Source organism: Anser brachyrhynchus (assembly GCF_964034855.1).
Source record: "Anser brachyrhynchus genome assembly, chromosome: 2".
NCBI lineage: Eukaryota > Metazoa > Chordata > Aves > Anseriformes > Anatidae > Anser > Anser brachyrhynchus.
Genome location: NC_137695.1, coordinates 72,546,750 through 72,554,834, shown reverse-complemented (window position 1 = coordinate 72,554,834; position 8,085 = coordinate 72,546,750).

The window sequence follows — 8,085 nt, the reverse complement described above, 5'->3', positions numbered from 1 at the left end:
CCCACCACACCTATGCAAAGTTTTATAAGGTCTTTGCTGGCATTTTGCAACTGGAATGATTCTCTTTACCTCCATGTTTTGGATATTTCTATGTCGCTTTTCCAGGGAACTGACAAAGACTGAAAAAAAAAAAAAAAAAAAAAAAAAAAGAAAAACCAGATCCCAGCCTTGGTTCTTAGGTGAGCCCTTCAGCAGTCTATCCTAAGAAATTACTGTTAAGCTAATCTTTTGCTTTCTATCCTTTAAGTCCACACGAGCAGCTTTCCTTCAAGGCAACTCAATATCTTTAAACAGTTTCAACATGGAACATGGTAAAAGACTTTTTGAAAATCCACATGTATGATGTCCACTGGATCTTCTTTATCCACATGCTTATTGACAACCCTGTAGAGCTCCAGCAGGTTGGTGCAGAGGTTTCCCATTATAGGAGCCATGTTTTCCCTTTCCTAGCAAACTGTGTTCATCCCCTGCTCTGAGACATTATTTTCTATGGCAGACTACTTCTTACTGGGGGTGGAATGGTAGTTCACAAGTCTGCAGCTCCCAGCACCTACTCTGGGCTGTATTTGTAGATGGGACTTGCCCTGACAGAATGTCATTTTTACAAATTGGTCGGCCAACCATCTCACAGTTCCTAGCACTTCCTGCTTTCTAGTGTTTACATCATTTCTTGCTGTCAGCATAAGTATCCATTCCAAAGTGCTCTTCGAGTTCATTTTTAGCTTTCTTCATTTCCTGTTTACGTTTTATCTGACTTGCTTTATGACCATTCTTGTTCTCCTCATTTGGGCAACATTTCAATTTGAAAGTATTGACCTTTTAGCCCCTCCAGTGGTAACCTACCTGACATTTCTAATAAGTCTATTCTATTTGCTATTTCTGTGCAGGGTTTTATTGTTCTCTTTTTCACTTGTGCTATACTGTTTACTTGAGTTTCTGTTACAATATCATTGGACAGTCTCCAGACTACTGAAAGGCATTTGAATTGTTTTTTTGTATATGTATGACCAATTCCCTTATTTTTATGTAGCTCTCTTATTTGCAGTTGAATAGCTACAGCCTGACTTTATTTGGCTTGCTCTTTCCCACTATAGTGTTAAACCCAGTGGCTCCATGGGTATTATTACAGAGCAGCCTTTAGCCAGTATGTCAAGAACCAGGTCCCACACCCCCTGAAGTTTCTAAGAAAAAGTTTTTAAAGTGCTCCCTGGAACTTTTTGTCCTGTCTCATACTGATGATGCATTTATTCACTCTGTGAGAGGTAGCTTAAGACTTCTACAGGTACCAGTCCTAAATTTTCAGGTTCTCTGATCTGAGATAGCATTTCCTACACTTCATCATCAGCCTGATCACAGTATATTACAGTATTCCAACCCACAAGCATTCTTCAATTAGTTTCTTTTCCATGATACAATTCTGCTATTGCACTTCACGTATAGCATCCCTCCCCCATCTGCATGTCCCACCCTATCTTTCCTGTAAGGTGGGTGGTGTGGCAGAGTTACCATTGATCATCTTCCCCCCACATCCCCACAGTGCTGGTTTGATGAGGATTGCCATTTGATGCCAAGCTATTTTTAGACTCCTGGTGTTGGTATAAATGAACTTGTGGATACTGCCCTGGCTCTGTCACTCAGTTACTGGCATTGTAGGCAGTGTGATTTTCTCCGTTCACTGTGATTGTGCTATTAATTTCCCTTCTGGCCTTTTCAGAGGCACAATGAACATTAGCTATGTCCCTTCTGAAGGGTGTGTCACCTGTGAAAAAGTCTTCCATGCTTGTTAGCTCCCTCAGCCTTGGTTTCCTGTACTAGCAAATTGAATCTGTTTCTTTTAAGGCATAGCCCATCCATCCTTTACAGGTTCCTCCTGTCCCCTGGTCTTAATAGGCCTAAATCCTTCCTTTCTACCCCCTGACTTATCCACACATGGGTACCTGGGACCTCTACCTGCCCCTAGGGTCTCTCCCAGGAAACTAGCAGTATTCAGAAAAAGTCAGCATAGGGGTCTTGGACTTCACTCTCCTTGTTAGCAGTGAGACCTTATCCTACAGCATATCTTCCTACCCTTCCCTATCGTTGCTACCAGCATACCTATGTACCTGCTGGGTCATTCTTTTACCGTTAATTAGCTTCTCTAGGTGTCAAGCTTCACTACCTGGGTGCCTAGCAAGCAAGTTGCCATGCTGTCCTCTCAGCTGACACAAACCCAGATGTCTGTGTCTGGTAATAAACGTACTGCCACTGCTTTCTTCTTCCTGTCCTTGAAGGTCCATGATCCCACCAGCTTGTATGTGGTGCAAGGGAACACTGACATGAGCTGGAAGGCAAATCTCATCAAAGACAGAAGATCTTTCCTCCTGCCAGGATGCCCATCTTCCTGGAGGAAGTGCTAATAAGCCTGAGCAGACCAAAGGTACACAGGGGACCAGTGGGAGAGCATCTGTTTCCATGCTATGATCAATGGTCAGTGGAGTTGACTGTCTTCAAACAGCTTCTGTAAAAGCTTTTCTGATCAGATGGATACATGATTCTCTCCACTGTTCAGTATTCCTAATGTGCACCGTACAACAATGCCCGTCGTCTGCCCCAGAGGTGGCTGCATTTCACTAACAGGGTACATACAAAGTGCCATTTGACCGATCTTTTGTTAAATGCTTTTCCTGTGAACATTGTTCTTGATAAATCATCATTGCAGGGCAGTCTTTTCAGGAGCCTTTTATTTTCAAATGCAACTATAGATTTTGTGGAAGTTATCCTGGCAAATAAAACAAGAAATAACAGGAAGTGGGCTTCACAGTCAGACTCTGCAATGAAAAGATATGCTTGCACTTTTTAAGTATTTTAATGTTATGGACTTTTTTTTTTTTTCCTTGCTTGAAAGGATTATGATTTCTTGTCTGATAGCAAAGAAGTGTTTGATCATCTCTGTGCATTCATCACCATGGTACTGAAGTGCTTCATAAGGAAGTAAGGCAGGTGGTTGGCAGTCTTTTCCTAGACGTCCAATAGGAGAAGTGGTCCTTGCAGGATTACGATAGCCTGCCCATGTCAACCTATTATCATTTGGCACATGTATATCAATGAAACAAACCCAAGAATTTCTGAGCTGCCTGGGTGCCATTGTAGCAGATGGCTGGGAGTGTGAAAACAGCCCAGAAACCATTTCTGCATGCAGCAGTGCTGCTAATTGAAGGCAACATTCATAACTTGAACGTGTTTGTTCACCCTGTGTTCTCAGATGTTTGAGAGGATGGACGTGTCATCGGTAATGTGGCCAGTTTAGTGGAGTGATAACTTTTTGTCAATTTCAGAGAGAGATCAGTGTCAAATGTCTTAGGCTGAGTAGAGGGAGGAATTAGCACAGATATATTTGCTTTCTCCATGAAAGGCTACTTTCTTCCCATCATCATCAGGAGAGTATGTTCCTTTGGGAACAGACTCTTGCAGCCACACAAGAAAATATGCATTTACGTTCATGAACATCAATAAGAGGTCAGAAATGTAACCTCCAACAATGGGAACACATTTAAATCAAAATTAACTTTGTTAGATCTTTCTCCTTTTCCACCCTTCCCCCACACACATTTCCCCTTTTTTTTTCTTTTTTTTTTTCTGCACAACAGCTTTTCCAGTGGCTTATGGGGTGCTGTGGAATTGGTACACAGAATTTAAGTAGCTCTTGCCATTCTGCTAATTCCAGTTGACTGCAGACACATGTAACAGCAGCACTTATGCCATTTTGCAGCCAGAGATAGAATGCTGTAATGGATTTTCTAAAAGAAGAGCACTGCTATTTTCCTCTTTGAGCTCATCTGGCTGAAGACAGACCTTGACTTTATCCGTATTTTTATTTATCAGTGCCCTGCCGTTTCCATACTACAGCATTGTCTTTCCTTTTAGGAGCCACAGTGTGGATAAAATGCCACAAGATTAAGTCTAATGATAGTTCATCTTTCAGAAAGTGGAAAGAGTACAGTCTTCAGCAGAGAATGGATATGAAACTCTGGTGGCAACAACAATTAGTCAGAGGAGAAATACGTATGTGTTCATCTGCAAAATACCTTTCTCATGTTATGCAACATCAACACAGATGTAAAGGAGCAAATACCTCTGGAGAGAGAAAATATCTGGCATGAAATTTACTCTTAAAATATAAATACCAAATACATCAAGTGTTTGGACAAATGTTTATATTACTCCCCTACCACTGACATACAGAAAGATGTCAGTGTCAGTAAAAAAAAAAAATCTTTTTTAATTTTCCCATGGTCTGCAATGAAACATGAAAGGGAAGGGAAGGGAAGGGAAGGGAAGGGAAGGGAAGGGAAGGGAAGGGAAGGGAAGGGAAGGGAAGGGAAGGGAAGGGAAGGGAAGGGAAGGGAAGGGAAGGGAAGGGAAGGGAAGGGAAGGGAAGGGAAGGGAAGGGAAGGGAAGGGAAGGGAAGGGAAGGGAAGGGAAGGGAAGGGAAGGGAAGGGAAGGGAAGGGAAGGGAAGGGAAGGGAAGGGAAGGGAAGGGAAGGGAAGGGAAGGGAAGGGAAGGGAAGGGAAGGGAAGGGAAGGGAAGGGAAGGGAAGGGAAGGGAAGGGAAGGGAAGGGAAGGGAAGGGAAGGGAAGGGAAGGGAAGGGAAGGGAAGGGAAGGGAAGGGAAGGGAAGGGAAGGGAAGGGAAGGGAAGGGAAGGGAAGGGAAGGGAAGGGAAGGGAAGGGAAGGGAAGGGAAGGGAAGGGAAGGGAAGGGAAGGGAAGGGAAGGGAAGGGAAGGGAAGGGAAGGGAAGGGAAGGGAAGGGAAGGGAAGGGAAGGGAAGGGAAGGGAAGGGAAGGGAAGGGAAGGGAAGGGAAGGGAAGGGAAGGGAAGGGAAGGGAAGGGAAGGGAAGGGAAGGGAAGGGAAGGGAAGGGAGGAAGGGAGGAAGGGAAGGGAGGAGAGGAGAGGAGAGGAGAGGAGAGGAGAGGAGAGGAGAGGAGAGGAGAGGAGAGGAGAGGAGAGGAGAGGAGAGGAGAGGAGAGGAGAGGAGAGGAGAGGAGAGGAGAGGAGAGGAGAGGAGAGGAGAGGAGAGGAGAGGAGAGGAGAGGAGAGGAGAGGAGAGGAGAGGAGAGGAGAGGAGAGGAGAGGAGAGGAGAGGAGAGGAGAGGAGAGGAGAGGAGAGGAGAGGAGAGGAGAGGAGAGGAGAGGAGAGGAGAGGAGAGGAGAGGAGAGGAGAGGAGAGGAGAGGAGAGGAGAGGAGAGGAGAGGAGAGGAGAGGAGAGGAGAGGAGAGGAGAGGAGAGGAGAGGAGAGGAGAGGAGAGGAGAGGAGAGGAGAGGAGAGGAGAGGAGAGGAGAGGAGAGGAGAGGAGAGGAGAGAAGAGAAAAAAGAAAAGAAAAGAAAAGAAAAGAAAAGAAAAGAAAAGAAAAGAAAAGAAAAGAAAAAAAGAAAAGAAAAGAAAAGAAAAGAAAAGAAAAGAAAAGAAAAGAAAAGAAAAGAAAAGAAAAAAGAAGAGAAAAGAAAAAAAAGAAAGAGAAAAAAGTCATCTTAAATTTTCAGAGGATTCTGTAAAACCTTGGCACCATGTCAGGCAGCATGTGGTATATATTACAGATAGCACCTCCCAGACATGTCTTAAAAGTTTGATTTTTCCACATACCATTTACCAACAGCTGGCAATTTTTAAAAATTCTTTTCTTACTTACTGATACAAAGTTCTCCAATGGGTTGGCTATGCACTGTCCTCTTTCTAAGCAGCTAAACACCAGACGCTGTTTTTTCCCATTTTGAAGAGCTAGGTGTGAGACACGGTGGTGAGCTAAGCTGAGAAAACAAATTTCTTAATCTGATGAAGAGCTGTATTACGGTGAAAAGATAAAGGAGTTGTCCTTTGCAGAGAGGAACATCAACAATATCTGTTCATTAAATGTTGCCTCTCCTCTTATGAAAGGAAATAAAACCTTAGAGCCACAGGCACAAAAGTCACCCTGGTCAGGTCATTGAGAAACTGGTACCTCCATTCTCCAATGACATCAACAAGGAGAGCAACCCAGGAGCTGGGCAGAAGGACAGTGGGAAAGCATTGTAGCAGCATTCCTGTATGAATTCCATTCAAGCACAATCAAGTAGTCTCCAGAAAATATTTCTTTCTGGAAGGATCGGCAAATCCAGTGAAACTGTCTGTTTTTGAGCAGACCTAGCTGGCTTGGCTTATGGTCTAATGGCTCATGACATGCTCCCTCCCTGCTAATGTCCAGCATGTATCAGCGCATCTCCCCTTCTTGTTGATTTGTCAATAATTATATTGCTCTTGTTTTAACTCTACAAGAGCTATGCAAATGAGGGAAAACAGACTGAGTATCATGACTTTCCCAGCCTTAACTGAGAAAAAGACTTACAGAGGAAAGTGAAGATGGAAATTTAGCCTTAGTGGGCTGTTAGTCATGGACACATGCCACTCCTGAATGCAATTCCACTTCAAGTAGAGAAATTGTAAAAAATGGCACTCCAGATCCTGAGGAAGAGTTGCCAAATAGATTAACCCATGTGAATGGGTTGATCTATGAACCCATTGGTTCATAGGGAATGAAGCTGAAGCTTGAAGGTGATGAGATGGAGAGACAAATGGAGCCCCCTTCAACACCCAAGCTAGGATTATTTTGACAGGTGCTAATCTGGTGAGTAGTAGACACAGTCATAAGTGTATTTCTAAAGAAGAATCTTAAACTGTCAATTAACTGGTCAACAAAAAATATCACAAGCTTTTTGGTTACTTAGGAACAGAAATCAGTGATTCAGAGCCCCTTCTTAAACATGGCTTTGATTGGTAGAGTCCCTCCAATGCGGGCAACAGAAGACTGATTCAATCTATCTGACACTGATTGCCAGGTCTTTACTTCCCCCTGTTCCTCCCCATCTCCTTCATTTCCTTCTCTGAATCAATGCATCTGTGAATCTTAGACTGGATCCCAGCCAGGAGTATCTGAAAATGCAGTCTCATATTGCCCAAATCTATAAAGAGGAAACTGTTCAGACAGTTGATGCACCTTAAGGGCAGGATGTTAAATTGATCCTTTGGCAAGGAACACCATGTGTAACTTTACACAGCAATTCCCATAAATACTAATATGCTTATCGGTCAAAGTATAGATCATCTGGAGTTGTGGTTTTGTTCTAGGAGCAGCTATGAGGGTAACAGAATGTAGCGTGTGCAACCACTTGCATTGTATATGCTTCCTCCAGCACATGCTCGCTATTCATGCCTCAAGGAGCACTTGTGACAATGCCTCATCGTGTATATTTGAGGTGGCAGTACTACTGAGGCATAGCAAATCACCCATGGAAATAGCACTATTAGATAATCAAAAGGCAATGGCTCAGATTCTCTGCTGTCTGAAGCACGTGGAAAGGCAGTAGCTGTTGCTTCCTCCATCTCACTTGGTTTTCTTCTAAACATTGGAAGGCCTGGGAGTAAGTGGTGGGGTCTTTCTGGGGCAACCTCAGCATCAGTTCCCTTAACGCATTGTGACAGCTGACCAAGTGGACCCCTCTCTGCCTCTGTAACCCTACATGTTCCAGCTCTGCCCTTTCTCAGTCCCTAAATGTTTTCAAGTTGACTTGCATTTCTGGATCAGCATTAAATGGCAAAATTTATGCAGCTGTTTATATGTGTAGAGTTACATATATATTCAGATCTGAGCTACAGCTTGAAGGACAGTCCTAACTAGGGCATTTCCTGACTTGCCTGCATAATTCTGCAGAAACTTACTATTCTCTAAATCATTTTGCTTGGAATTTAAATTTAATGTAAACAAGCTTTGAAAAGAGCATCTTCTAGAAACTTTTTAAAAAGTGATTTAAATGAGTCTTAAAACATTAGCATATCTTCAAAGATTTTCCTAGAAACTCCCCTGGCTGCCACTAGGCATGCTTTCTTGGAATAAGAATTTTACTCTCTGTTTGAGAAACATAAATACTACTCTTCAGTTTTCTCAGCATAATGTCTCCGACCCTGTCTTCTAATGCACATTTTTACCTCCTGGCTTGTCTTTGGAGACTGATTACCTATAGAGCCACACAGTCACCTACAGAAATTAATTCTGATTAAATGTTCTTTCTGGT